Source organism: Thermobia domestica, chromosome 2 (assembly GCF_964235325.1).
Source record: "Thermobia domestica chromosome 2, izTheDome1.hap1.1, whole genome shotgun sequence".
Lineage (NCBI taxonomy): Eukaryota > Metazoa > Arthropoda > Insecta > Zygentoma > Lepismatidae > Thermobia > Thermobia domestica.
The window spans coordinates 355,784,770-355,800,392 of record NC_137455.1 but is presented as its reverse complement, the minus strand read 5'-3'; the positions used below and the strand labels follow the sequence as shown (position 1 = coordinate 355,800,392).

The window sequence follows — 15,623 nt, the reverse complement described above, 5'->3', positions numbered from 1 at the left end:
ATAAGAAATGTATAGCGGTAAATTCAAATCCGAAATCAGATTTTCACTGTTGTCAGCGATAGTTTTCCAGATTATTTTTAGAAATTCCAGTAACTGGACTGGAATTTGAACATGTGGATGAAAAGAAATTTATAGCGGTAGATTTAAACCTGAAATCAGAATTTTGCTTGTTGTTAGGGACAGTTTTCTGGATTTTTTAAAAAGAAAATATTCCACTAATTGTGCGTAATATGTTGAACATGTTGAATATGTTGATAATAAGGAATTTAGATTGGTAAATTTAAATCTAAAATCAAAATTTTACTGTCAGGATATTTTTCAGTAATTCTAGTAACTCCAGTAATTATAATTTGAAAATGAAATGAAATCTGTAAGTTTTACGTCCCACGGTTATGCCGGTTAGGCTAAAGGAGACGGTGATTATGAGAAATGAATGAAATGGTGGAAGGAAGAAAGTAGGAGGAAACGGGAGAACCCCGAGAAAACCCGCGAGCACGGTGTTTGTCCACTACAATGTCCACACGGCGCGAGCTGGGATCGAACCAGGGACCCCAAGCACCGGAGGTGAACACTCTACCACTGAGGCACCGCGCCCCCTAATTATAATTTGAATATATGGATAATATGAGTCATCATTATTTACAGCAAATATACTGAATTTGTGGAAAAAGTTAGTAATACTACCTTTGCATTTCTGGCTTTTTTTTTTTTCTTTTTTAGAGGTTGGCATTACTATTTACCTGTGGAATGTTATCCTTAAAGTTATAGTTACATCCATTTGTACGAAACATGAGTAGTTTGCAATAAGGTAACACAAAATTTCCTTGAAAGTAGAGGAGACTTCAAAAGGAAGGAGTTACTAGATCAAAGTGAGCAAAGCTAACAAAGATTTATGATGCAACATGTCCTTGAAATTACATTTTAGTGATTGAAATCTGGACTTCTTTCCAGAAAATCCTAGTGATGTACGTACAATCTTGAGGAAAGATTACATAAAAATAGATACCATCGATAAATGATATGAAGGCAAATTGATGCCCACAATGTTAGCAGAGTATTGATGGACTATAGATCGGGACAAGAGGAATATTCCGTACGAAACAAAAAAGCAAGACGTTATTGTCAAATTTAGTGTATTCCTTCTAAATATTCCTTTAGACCACATATGAAATTATTATCATTATGTATTCTGCCCATTGGCAGATGCTGGGACTAATAACTTTTTTCTTTCTTAGGTTTGGCCCTGGAAATGGAAATTTTTTTTCACTTTCTTGATCTTCAGGTTTCTCTTTTAACTGAGGACCACTCTTCTACTTTGAACTTCTGTGCCGAAACCATAACAATATTATTTACTAACTAGATATGCTTTGCTCAGAATTTGTCTTTTATTTTATAACTTGTCTCGTCTATTTTTCAAATCATCGATCAATTGTGTTCTTTTTCTTCCTACTCCTCACTTTCCTTATGTAACGGTATGAAGAAGGCAATTTCTTCGTAAGATAGTCCAAATCAATTGGCTATTCTGCGAAGGATGCTGAATAAAAGTGTCCTCTTCTCTCCTATCCGTTTTAAAACATCTTTGTTTGTTAATCTCTCTCCGTCCATTTTATCTTCTTCATCTTCCTTCAACACCACATTTCGAAATTCTCTAAATGTTTCTTCTCTTACTTGTATAATGTCCAAGTCTCTGAACCATGTGGTCCAATGTTCCATACATAGCACTTGACCAATTTCTTCCTTAATCCAATATTAAGCTTGCTAGTTAAGAGTGATCTTTTCTTTAGCAGTAATAGATTTTAATGTGAGAGCCGCGTCTGGGTTTGGGACATAAGCGTATGGGAAGAATTCCTTGCTATCTATTACTGCTTTGACTTTTTTGTGACTAACGATTGATTTCCACCACTTCCGATTTAAATAGAAAGTTAAGAGAGGAGTTGAAACATTTTGTTAGAACAGTAAATATTCTGTGATCTTAGGTAAAAGACTGTCCTGACCTTGTCCTGAAATTTAAAGACCTGTTTAAATTGGCAGAACTGTTGAGTATTACTGTCAGGCAAGTTCTGGTTATAAATATACAAAATTCGGAACATCGATACGTAATTGAATTTTATTTTCATTGTGTTAGAAACATTGTTGTAAATTATCATAATACTGGTAATCAACTTCAAAATAGTTTCTCCTAATGAAGTATACATTTTCCTTGTCTTCTTCAGACAGTTGCCAGAGGCGGATCTAGAAGATAAAAACTGGGGGAGGCCTGCCAGAACCCAGTCTATGATAGGTGTATTATGAGTTTACTATAAACTTCAAAAAATACATAAATGATACCTTAAATTATTTTTATCACTCAGAAAACTGGGAGGCCTAGGCCCCCCAGCCCCGGGCTAGATCTGCCACTGACAGTTGTAGTCATTTCGATGGTAATTATATAATGAACTATGGTGACAAACTATGGTAAGATTCCATATCGGTGCCAAGAAAGCCACAATAGACAATACATTGTCAAAAAAATGTATATTTCAGCAATATGCAGTAGGTGCGAAGGATTTTGCTCTAAGACCTAATTCTAAGACATGGTCCCAATAGTATTTCTACACGTAGAGAAAAAATAACCTGCAATCTGGAGGGGTCATATTAATCTGGTAACTTCGGGACCAGGCGGCCAACCATAGAAAAACACCATGCAGTGAACGTAGAGACTAGGATTGAATCAGGAACTCCACGGAACGCACTCTCTACCACTAAGCCTCAGTGGATTACAATGAAAGGAGTAAAGAGGGGTACTCATAGCTAACATCGTATTTGTAAAGAGATAGAATAACTTTCTAAGGCACCTCTTGCTCTAAAATGCTCTTAATCATGTCTAAAACGCCAGTAGCACTTGACATAGACACAAATCGTACCTCGACACTAAACAGCACCAAATGGTTACCTGTGTACCGACACCATTTTCACAGTCACAGCTGGAAGAGGGATATGTTCCGTACCGGTAACAGCGGGATTGAGTGGGAGCGGAGGCAACTGTCTGCAGGCTACGAATATCACACATTTCAACTATCACTCAAAGTCTAGTACGAGTGTTTCCTACGTCTTTGTTGTCCAATCATGCTTCCTATTTCTTCGTCAATCTGTTCGTATATTATGATTTTTGTATTAGCCTTCCATACGTCCTCTGTGTACGTATAAAGTCTGTATCAACAGGCTTCTGGGAGAAGCGCATATAAGCGGCAGCAGCAGGATGGCGGTTTCACCTCCCAAATGGTAGGGATCTATGGCATACAGGGAATGTATGAAACAGAGGGAATTCCGCACAATCTTGCGGAATCCGGATATATCTGATTTATCCAGCCAATATGTACATGACACCTTTCTCCATGCCCATCTGGAGGCCCCATTGCCTACATTGGGTCCAACTGGAACTTAAAATGAGCCCAATGTAGGCAAAAAATCAGCATTGATAATATGTATATGTAATGTGTGTGTTAGTGACAAGTCGGAAATGTTCGAAACTTCGACCTTCACAGTTCCTCGTGTTCGGTAAAACGCGTCCTGCAAGGTTTTTCAAGGTATAGTTCACAGTTTTTTTAACATATAAGCGTGAAAAATACATCGTATTGGACCTATCTTCAAATCCGAGAATATCTGGGAATTCTCTTGGGAGAATGTCAGGAAATTGTCCTGTGGGGAATCCCTTCGTAATCATTGCACACTGCTGAAATATGCATTTTTAGATGGCGTATGTGCGACTTCCTTGACGACGATATAGAATGCCGACTCCACGGTTCCTCATGTTTGAAATAACTCGTGTTGCAATTTACGCTTTCCACGCTTTTGGACTACCCTAGAGTACGTGTGTTTTATCTTGGCACGCTTCCCGTCAGTGCACTTGGTTGGCTTTTAAAGTACTTTCTGCTACCACTCACGTGAACGTTTTAATCCAATAGACGTCTTATTGGCTTTGTCATGTAGGAGACGTTAGTTGTCAGCCCATCAAATGAGGTCATTGCTATTTGGCGGGTATTTGAAGTGCTTAGTTGCCACACGCGAACAAGTGTGTTACACTGACTTGTGAGTGGTGTGGCGTTTTGCTGTGTTTTCCCTAGTGTATTGTAACTCGTAACTTAACTACGGCGCGGCAAGAACGCGTTGCAGACAGATCCATCCTTTAGGCGGGAAGCGTGCTAAGATAAAACAAATGTCTAGCTCTCAAACTATGTACTTTTCCCTGCAAGTCTATATGATTTTTTTTTCTTATTTTGGTGTGAGGAATCACCTCCCAGTTTGTGGATGTTTGCTAGGTTTCGCATACCCTACAGTGATGTCAACCTGAAACGTTATAAAATCCCAGCTCGAGAGACAGAAATTCTCGTTTTGCTCTTGAATTTCCCACGCTATGCTAATAAGAAAATTTTAAAAACCTTAAAAACATGAAATAGAGAAATTAGTGTAGATGCGTCAGTTATTTTCTCGAATATATGAGAGAATTATCCAAGAATTCTAATCGTCTATGTTTATTAAACAGCTTATGAACACGTATTTTCCTTAATTGAGACACAATTGAGAATTCTGTCGAAAATAAGTATAATTGAGTTTGGTATTTTCATCGCGCTTATGTGCATTGATCTTCCACTGAACGTAAACTTCAGTCTTCAGTCATTTCCTACGGAACATCTTGGAAGTTGACGTTTCTCCTTTTATGTTCTTCCGTTAACTCTGTTCTTTCATTTTCCGTAAATACCGGAATAATTAACGTTACTTTATTTATTTTTTTTAGATTCACGAGTTACTGCATAAATTACTTTAATGCTAACTTGCGTTTTATGCGTGGTGATTTTTTTTTTTTTAATCAGGTATTTCATTTGGCTCTGGAATTTCTAACTGAAATTCGATTTTCATGCGGTTTGTGGCAAATGATCAAGGAAGAATGGAAGATTTATAGGACTATGTTTACTGGTTTAAATTCATCCGGAGTAATTTCGATCACGCCTTAAGGAAAACAGCAAATATTCGCCAGTACCTTACAATTGGAATGAAGTTTTGGATTTTTGAAGCGAAATTGCAGAATACAAATTAAGTGTTATTGCGAATACAAATTAAGTGTTAGTGGTAACACCCATAAATCACATGTTGAATAGCTATAGCGGTTTTTTGCGACAAACGTCAGAGAGATTTCTTGGTTGACCTAAGGAGTCGATAACTGACATCTTCCACAACACCCGATTGTGGGATCCGAAGCTTCCCTGTCTTACTCATGTCAGAAGCGATCCTGTTTATTCCCATTTATTCACTAGCGACCATATCATGTTCCTGTCTGGGGCAGAATTTGAGGTAAATTTGTTTCTAAATGCCCTTTGCGTAGCAACAACAGATTCTGTTCTCCGAAAACTTTTAACGTTAAACTCATGTTGCTCCATTCTCAGTGTGTCCTGATCATACTCACACAGTAGCACAGAATTGTACAGCACAATTCCCAATACAATACCCAGTTTCATGTTTCTTATTGACCGTGGCGAGGTTGCCATCTAACGAAGAAAAGTCAAATCTCTACATTGCACTGTACCTCATTCCAATTGTAAGGTACACTGGCTAATATTTGCTGTTTTGCTTGAGGTGTGGCCGATATTACTTCGGATGAATTTAAACCAGTAAACATAGTCTTATACATCTCGCATTCTTCCTTGATCATTTGTTACAAACCGCATGAAAATCGGACTTCAGTTAGAAATTCTAGGCCGAAATGAGATCCGGTTAATGTTCGTTAGTGAAGCATATCCCATAGCTAGTGTTCTACAGATAACGGTTCCATTTTTTAAAGAAACCTATTATTGGTCTGCTAATATCGTTCTAGCAGATCAGGGACGAAATCTACGACAAATGACAATTTTGACTACGCCGGTCATTAGTGCTTCATTAGTACTCGTTAGTGCCGTATATCCAGTGTAGTGTGCCACACGCGCCATCTCAATTGGCGCCAAAATTTTTGCCACACTCCACAATTACTCAAACAATTAACGACAATTATTTTACTAATTGCGTAGACAAGTTTATTTTTTTTTTAAATCTTAAAACAAGGAAAGGCAATAGAATAGGGAAATGTTAGTCATTCTCTCCACACTCATTCGGTTCCTTCCAGCTGTCTTTATTTTTTTCTTGGATGAAATATTCTGTCTGCTTCATCCCTCCCAGCCAGCTGACTGTCTGCTCAAGAAGCAGTTAAACTATAACCTTTCTTGTCTGGAGAAGATAATATTTCCTCCTACAGGAAAGTAACAGATTCCTACTTTCGGTTATCACAATCTTAAATAAATAGAGACGACAGAATTAATCCGAATTTCATTTAGTTAACTTAAAGGTTAAAAAGGTTATTTTGCTAGCCTGTAATATATTAAATAACTCTGACACAGAGTCTCATCTTCCCGTAATACAGCCACAAGTGTTCGATTATAAATTTGATTATTCACTCTGTTTTTGGACGTTTTAGTAATATAAACTGTCACAGACCTAAGTTATTATTTTACAGCACACTTGCAAATTTTGAACTTTTAAACTCTTGAAATTTTTATTGGAAATATAATGTGTCTCTAGAGTCATGGTGTAATTAAATTTGTCTTAGTAAATTGTACTATCTGTAACCAAAAGTGACTCTTTGTACACATGAGGTCAAATGTCAACCTCCTCAGGTTATCAGGGTTTTTGTATCAAGAAATTTTCCCATGTAAAGGAAGCTTTTAGGATACGCCCTCCGACTGCTTGCGCAGCCGCAGATACTTACATTCGTTTCATAAATAATTAGAAATCCAATCAGGTAAAACCCTGGCGTACCCCTGCATTCACACGTCCCTACCCTAGCGCCGTGTGAAAATGATAAGGACAAACAAAAAGTGAGGACATCTCTCTTTTTGAAGAAGATTGGGGAATCATCAGCTAGTTTTCGAAGAGGCACGGGCGCACGCCTGTTGCCCCCTTCGGGGGAATTCCGATAACCTTTCGAAGAGGCACAAGCTCCCGCTTGTTGCCCCCTTCGGGTAAAGTTCCATCAAACTCCAAGACATGGACTTATCGTCCGCAGTCTAACTTGGAACTACGCCGGAACGTTGACACTCTTATTCTAGCCCGTTCTTCGGTCGGGAGAAACTTTGTTACATCCCTCACCGACTTGTGCTATTGTGTCGGCAGTGACTGTTAACTTCCATCATACGGCGTAAGGACGGTATTCCTTTCACCACGGTCAATTCATAAAGATCCATCATTGGAGACGAGCAGTGTGTGTTATCACTAATTCAATCCTAAGTGCTCAACTGGACAGTACGTCTGTTCTCACTGTAAGTATACAGTCAATCTACAAACTTAGTTACTACTACTCAGATTCTGCTTACCTAATCTGAGCACTGGCTCTACACGGATCTCCTCAAGATCTCTCATTAACTCAACTTTTGTGCCTAAACGCTTCCTAAAACCATATTAGTTAATCTGTGCTAACGCTGAGTTACCTATCTATAGAAGACCTCATGTAGGAAGTCACCTGTAATGTATCAAGTCCACGGACTTATTCGAGCCAGCTAATAAAATTCTTCCTAACTCGAACTTGCGTTGTTTACGTCATTCCAAAAACATTCTCAATCCTTCCTTTTGGTGAACGTTTCATAATCTTTCTTAAGATCTATATTAACGCCTCGTATCGACGTCCCAATGTTGTAGTCTACTGGAGACAGCAGATGACCTTTGGAATGAAATCCTGTTGGACATCGTTCTAACCTTGGAACTGCATTTTCCATTCGACTCACATCTATTCCATCATCCATCCAGGAGAAGACCAGCTTGTGCGAAGTCCCAAATTTCGAAGACTTCTAATCCCGTACGAAGCTCAGTGACGACATCGTCTTACATGAAGTCCTGACCATCGTCCGTCTATCCTGCTCTTGTATTTCAGCCGCTCGAAGTACAAGTGAGAAGTTTTATCGTAATAGTGTTTTTAGTGTTTTTAAGTGATTGTGCTACCTGGTGCGTACGAAACGGCTACAGCAACGTCGAGGTAACCCCGGAGTCTTCCCATCCCGACTTGGAGTGCCTGGAGGTAGGACCACGGACCTCAGGTGGGTTACCACTGTTTATTTAATATTTTCATGTACCTGTCATTTGCATTATCTTTTCATCAAGTCGCTTAACTGTAAAGGGGACCACCTCCCAAGTAGTTTCAAAATTACTTTGAAACCTTTTGTTGCTTAAATATCGTTTGTATGAATTGCTAATTACTTTTGATTTCCTAGATCTCTTTTAATTCGAGCAGCAATCTCGTGTTTAATTGTAATGATATAATATGTTTTGATATGCTAATTTGCTAAGTATTCTAAACTGGCTGATAGCAGTGGTATTCCAACTCGCTGACGCCTACTCACTAATATCCTAATACTCGTAATCATTGTTCTCTTGCGTATTGACCACCCCTCGTCCGCATTCTGACGAAAACCGCCTTGCTTTTATTATTGGTATTGTTACGGGACCCTAAAGCTGTCCCCTTGACGAGTGGTCACTCGATAGCCTATTTGCTTGAGATGGACATCTGCGCCTTTGCGCCCTGACTCGGTTGTTATTGAAATTGTATGTTATTTAATCATCTACCATCCGAGCTGCATAGCTTCTCTTTGACACGGACTAATTTGAAGTCCCAATATAAACAGCCTTTTTCAAGGCTACCTCTTGCTATTATTCATATTATTGTGCTAATAACAACCTCCTTCACCAAGACATACTTTGGTGACAGATTGGTGGAATGTGCACGCGCGACATAATTGTTGTCGACCTGTGACATGCGATACTCCGCGTCACGCACATAATTTGATGACTGAATCGTTGGGATATGTACCCGCTGACATAATTTGGTGGCTACATTGAGATTCGAACCCTGGCCCACATAAATGGTGGCCCTGATGTGAATTATTCTTGTTGTGCTATAATTATCCTCTGGCGGTATATAAATACTTGTTGTTCCTGGCTATCGTTCTCTGTCGGTGTCTTCACACCCTGTCAGTACGCCCATAAATTAGTTAAGCGCTCGTGTATATAAAACCAATATTTTGAAATCTACCAGAGCTTACTTGGGAGCGTGAACAAACTATTCGTTGTTCTTTGAATGCAAATGACAGAAGCGGTGTTTTTTACAATTTGCTAACACTGAAAATCCTACCAGTCGACCACGAAGGTCCAGTGCCCCTTGGGACCGTTCGTGGGCGCGACACCAGAGACAATGACTACATTAAAAAAAAGTTATTAATGGCCTGCTAATTTCATGCCAACAATATAGGGGCGACACTTAGAGCAGAGAACAATTTCGATTTCACTCATCGTTAGTGCTTAGATAGTGGTCGTTAGTGATGCATGTCCCATCATTAGTGCTCTGTAGTTAACGCATTAATTAAAAAATAAAACTATTATTGCCCTGCTAACAGGCCAAACACAATACCGACGCCAGACCACAATTTCGATTTCAAACATCTTGAGTGCTTCGTTAGCAGGGTCTACTCTTTAGTGCCGCATATTACATCGTTAGTGCACTGCATATAACGCCTATATCTTTTAAAAAGTCATTACTTGCCTTCGAACTACATGCAAACATGAAAGGAAAGACACCTATGGCAGATCACATTCTCGATTTCACACATCGTTATTGCTCGTTATTGCCGCATATCCCCTCGTTACTGCTCTACAGATAACGCGTTCATGTTTTAAAAGTCCATTATTGCCATGCTATCTTTATGCCGCAGGCCAGGCACAATACCAGCGGAAGACCACAATTTTGATTTCACACATCGTTAGAGCTTCGCTAGTGTTGTATATCCCATCGTTAATGCACTGTAAATAACCCTCTTTTCTTTTCTTTTCTTTCTTTTTTTTTTTTTTTTTTTTTTTTTTTTTTTTTTTTTAAGAATCACTATTGGATTACTAACTTCATTCCAACAAGCCTGGCATGCCGTCCGCAGAAGACCATCGCAATTTTGATTTCCCACCGTTGGTGCTTGGTTATTCCTCGTTTGTGTCACAAAGTCCATCTTTAGATTTCTGGGATAACTCCACTTTATTAAAAGAATCTATTTACCTGCTACTTTCATGACAATTCCTGGCAAGCCATCTACATCACAACTCGCTTTCGAATGCATATATCGTTACTGTTTCATTAGTACTTGTTAGTGCCGCAAATCTCATTGTTAGTCCTCCACAAGTAACGCTCACTTAAATATATATATATATATATATATATATATATATATATATATATATATATATATATATATATATATATATATATATATCGGCTTTCTAACTTCGTACCAACAGGTTTGGCAAACCACCTACAGCGGATCACAATTCTGGTTTCACACATCGTTAATTCTTGGTTAGTTGACGTAATAGGTGCATCACTAACGATGGAATTTGCGACATTAACAAGCAGTAACCAAATACTAACGATGTGTAAATAAAAAATATTCGATATAAGTAGAATGCCAGACTTGTCCAAATGGAGTTGGAAAGCCTATAATGATTTTCTAAAAAAATGTAGACGTCATCTGCGGGGCACTTACGATGAGATGTATCTTCAAAACATTAACGATGTGTGAAATCGAAATCGTGCTCTGCCGTAGGTGTTATGCCTGCCTGTTATTTAACAAGAAGTTAGTAGGCAAATAATGAACTTTTAAAGAAATATAGGTGTTCTCTGTGGAGCACTAACGATGGATTTGCGGAATTAACGATCACTAGCGGACCAGTAACGATGTGTGAAAAATTGAAAGTGTCGTGCCAGGTCTGTTGGCAGGAAGTTAGAAGGCCAATAATGGGTTTTAAAATATATAGGCATTATATGTGAGTACTAATGATGGTGTATGCGGCATATCAAAGCAGTAACGACCTAGTCATAGCCGTTATTTGTGAAGCAGTAACGATGCAATATGCTGCACTAACAAGCACTAACAAGCACTAACGAAGCACTAACGACGGCTGTAAATGAAATTGTGATTAACCGCAGGTTTCGTCCCTGGTCTGTAAGTTAGTAGACAAACAATGGTTTCTTAAAAAACGTAGCCGTTATGTGTCGAGCATTAACGAAAACTAACGAAGCACTAATGATAGATAAAATCAAAATTGTGGTCTGCTGTAGGTTTCGTGCGTGACGTGTTGGCATGAAATTAGGAGGGGAAAGTGGATATTTTTAAAATGTAGGCGTTATCTGTGGAGCATTAACGATGAGACATGCAGAATTAACGAGCACTAATAACCGAGTATAATAAAATTTGTGGTCTGCCGTAGATTTCGTCCCTGGTCTGCTGGCATGAAGTTTGCAGGACAATAATTGCTTTCTTGAAAAATGTATCCGTTATCTTTGAAGCACAAACGGTGGGATATGCGTCAGTAACGAGCACTAAGTACTAATTAAAAATGTAATCAAAATCGTGGTCTATCTTAGATTTCATCCCTGGTCTTCTGCCATAAAGTTAGCAGGCCAATAATGTCTTTCTTAAAAAATGTAGCTTATATATGTGGAGTATTTAGTATAAGACAAGCAGCATTAACGAACACTAACGATTGGATGTGCAGCACTAAAGAAGCACTAATGACAGATGTAATCAAAATTGTGGTTTGCCGTAGATTTCGTCCCTGGTCTGCTGGCATGAATTTAGCAGGCAAAAAGTGTCTTTCTTGAAAGATGTAACCGTTATCTGTTAAACACCAGTGTCTGATATGCGACACTAACGAGCACTAATGAAGCACTAATGACGAGTGTAATCTAAATTGTAGCCTGCCGTAGATTTCGTCCCTGTTTTAATGGCATCAAGTTAGCAGGCCAATACTTGCTTCTTTAAAAATGTAGCTGTTATTCGTGAAGCATTAGCAATGGAATATGCAGCACTAGCGATGCACTAATAACTGGTGTAATCAAAATTGTGGTCTGCTGTAGGTTTCGTGCATGGATTTTTGACATGAAATTAGGAGGTGAAAATGGACTTTATAAATATATATATATATATATATATATATATATATATATATATATATATATATATATATATATATATATATATATATATATATATATATATATATAGAAATGCCGTTATCTGTGAAGCGTCAACCGTAGGATATACAGTTCTAACGAGCACTAGCGAAGTACTAATGACGGGTATAATAAGAGTAGTGACTTGGCCTATATTTCGTCCCCAGTCTGCTGGCATGAAGTTAAAAAGCCGATATACGGCACTAACAAGCACTAATGATATGTGAGGTCGAAATCGTGGTCTGTCATACGTGGTTTGTCAGCTTCATAAAACGGACCCATTTTGTTACTGTAAAAATTGTATATAGGCCCTATAGAAGCACTAACGCTGATCGAATCTGCAATTTCATTTATGGAGTGATTTTCATATATTGGCCTGTTGGCATGGAGTTAGCAAGCCAATAGTGACTGTTAAAAGTTGAGGTGTTATTTTCGTAGCACCAACATGGGATTTGCGACACTAACGAAGCACATACAACGTGTGAAATCAAAATTGTGGCCTGCCAAGTTCATGGACTTGCAGAGACATGCTAAATTATGTACGAGGAAAACTACATAATGCACAAATAAAATGCAAGGTATTCAAAGAAAAGATTTACAAATTGATTGTAAGAATTAAGAATGAGCTTACACAGTGAACATTTCTGCACTAAAATTTTTCTATTAATACTACGTTTTGTTACACTATATTTGGCGCTTCTTATTTTTAGTACTAATATTGTTTCTGCAAACAAATTTTATAGAAAAACTTTCAAATTATAGGCTAGTACTTTACTGTGATATCTAGTGAGAATTATAAGTAAACTAAAACAGCAAGTTACCAACCAATTCGTCTTTCATTTGTTTTTTCCTCTGAAGAATGAAACAACATATTGTACAGTCAACGACAAAAATTCTTCCGGTTTGGTAAAATTTATTCATTTGGGTGGTAGGGCTGGAACGTAAGAAAATTACATTCTTTTTAATTTATTGAAAACTACATTCAAATTGTCCTTCCATTCTGAAGTTGTTTACGAAACTAATTTAATCAAATAGAAGGAAGTTTTGTCGCTTACTGTACGTATTCAACCACACTCAGATCACCGGGATCAAGCTTGCATTGTGACAAACCTTGATCTGCAATGTAATCTTGCGATATGTTATGTTGTGCAGGCTTTCGGATTCCCTAGTTATCAGTGGTCAAATTTCGAGTCAAATTTGTGAAAACATCAAATGGAACCATCAAATGGAACCATCAAATGGATCAAACTTGGAATGCATTAAACTTTGACCTGCTATATAAGCATGTGGAATATTGTGTTGTACCAAATTTCACAAAATTAAATCCCCACGTTAAGCGGGTTTGCATATCCAGGCTCCTAACTATGAAAACATTTACGCTCAGTCCAACCTCAATCATTTCACGAATTCAACCTGTTTTACGTATGTTATTAGGACATAATATCGATTGTGATTTATTCTAAAAACACTTTTATACATTGCAAGAGCTGTAACGTCCAAATATTTACTGAGAACTCATAGTCGTATCGGAATAAACAAAAGCGAGTATGGAACAGTAAACTGCTTTCACAAAAGGCAAAAGAAGATATGCAAAGGCATACAAAACGGTCGAGTGGTTTGGGTCGATACACTATCAATAACATGTTTGTGTGTTCAAACCCGGTAGTAAGTTGTTCCTTTTTTAAGTGTCTTCCTATTTTCATCCGGAGGCTGAAAATATTTCTTTGAGTAACTCATTGTAAACTTCTTTTGTTTCAAATTCGATTAGAACGGAACATTATATGAACTGCGAATCTTAAATCCATAGCTAAAAAAAATGAAGTATACTCACTACTCCATTATCCTCTGATTTGTAACGAGAAACTATTTATAAACAGTGGTGACTTCAGAAAATCATACTCGGGGGGAATTTCAATATGCGGGTGAGGGCAAACATTGGTAGTCCACATTAAGCACGATCGAATATATGGTCCTGAAAGCGGAAATTTCTTAGCTCGAGAGGGGTCTCAAATTCTCCCTCAGATCACGTCCTGAAAGCATCATTGTTTAAAAGCTTTTCGTAACAAATATAATATTACACTTGTTTCTCGTTCTACATTTAGAATTGGTAAAATCATAACTTATAGAGGATTATAATAAAAGCATAAAAATTACAATACCAAGCATGTATAAATTATCCTGTAAGTTACCAACTTTGGGTCAGATTAAAACTCAAATATTTGTTTTCGGATTGCACTTAGAAGTAAGTCCTCTCTATAAAATCCTGATTGGAAAGCCATGTATAACTCTAATTAATTAATCAATATTTATACAAATATTTTTATTTTACTATTTTTACTATTCAATAATATATACACTTCATTTCCAAAATCAAAATCTCGAAAATGTATATTGTGCGAGTGCAGATTCGCAAATAAATGATTATTTATCATATATATATTGGCCTCTATTCGAAATTCTATTTAATCGTATCCGACAAGAACACAGACAGAAGCATCGAGAACAGGTGAAAAAAAAGAGAGAAAAAAGTGCTGCACCCGGCAGGGACTCGAACTTAGTTCGAATGGTGCTTTATAAGCCGAACGCCTTAGACCACTCGGCTATGGTAATAACTAGTGATCGGAGCGAAGGCTTCGAGTAGTAGTTCTTATTACAGAATAACATTTTCTATTGCCTAAAATTTAAACATAATTTACTTTGATATAATATATCTATTAATTTGTTTCATGAACACGTTTTCGTTACTTTGATGAATGATATATGTTGTTGATATAGATTCTATTACACGTTCTTTCGTAAATATTAAAGAAAGTATCAGGGTTATTTATTATCTTTCATGGAAAATGACTGGCGCATGCGCAGTACACAGAGAGTTCAATTGGAAGGCGAGGAAGGAAACGCTAACATACTGTTAGAATGTTTCATCGCTGTGAAGTATAAAGAACAGCTAAAATGTATTTTACGCTTGTCATTGCGTAAAGAATCACCAGGTTAATGTTTGTCCAAGTTCTCACTGATCAACTGGACTCATGAAAAATAATTAATATTGTCATTACTGCACAATATGAAGAATAAAGAACGTAAATTACACCACTTTGTTCTCGAATTCGAACCTAGCTAAGGAAGGGACAATAAACAAAATGTGATTTATTCATTCGAATTGAGATAATTCAATGAAACTAGAAATTACATAATCAAAAGGAAAAACATCGTTAAAAAGACAATAATACTTTTATCCGAGATGTGAAATAAAGTTATTAATTAACTGAAATGAAAGTAATATTGGGCATGATATAGAGTAAGAAAAAAAAGTAAATGTATTCTTAGAAACGTTCAAAGTAAATTCACAAATACTTTTTGAAGATATACTCTCTTCCTTAACGTTTTAACGAACTAATAAGTAAACTAGCAAAGGAAAAGAATGAAGAACGAAAGTACTGCTCTTGAAAAAAATATAATAAATAAATGAAACTTAAATAAATGTTTACACAAAAAATAACACACTAGTACTTCGTGTAGTCACCTCCAGAGTCAGTAACTTCTTGAAGTCTGGAGGGGATAGGAGATACAAGTCTCG

The 15,623-nt window shown here is 37.3% G+C and overlaps 1 protein-coding gene across 2 annotated transcripts in view; it reads right to left on the bottom strand.

Moving 5' to 3' along the window:
• Positions 1 to 15,623, bottom strand: part of LOC145679881 (carbonic anhydrase 1-like) — a 145,482-nt gene that overhangs the window by 824 nt on the left and 129,035 nt on the right. The gene's annotated exons all lie outside the window — the stretch shown is intronic.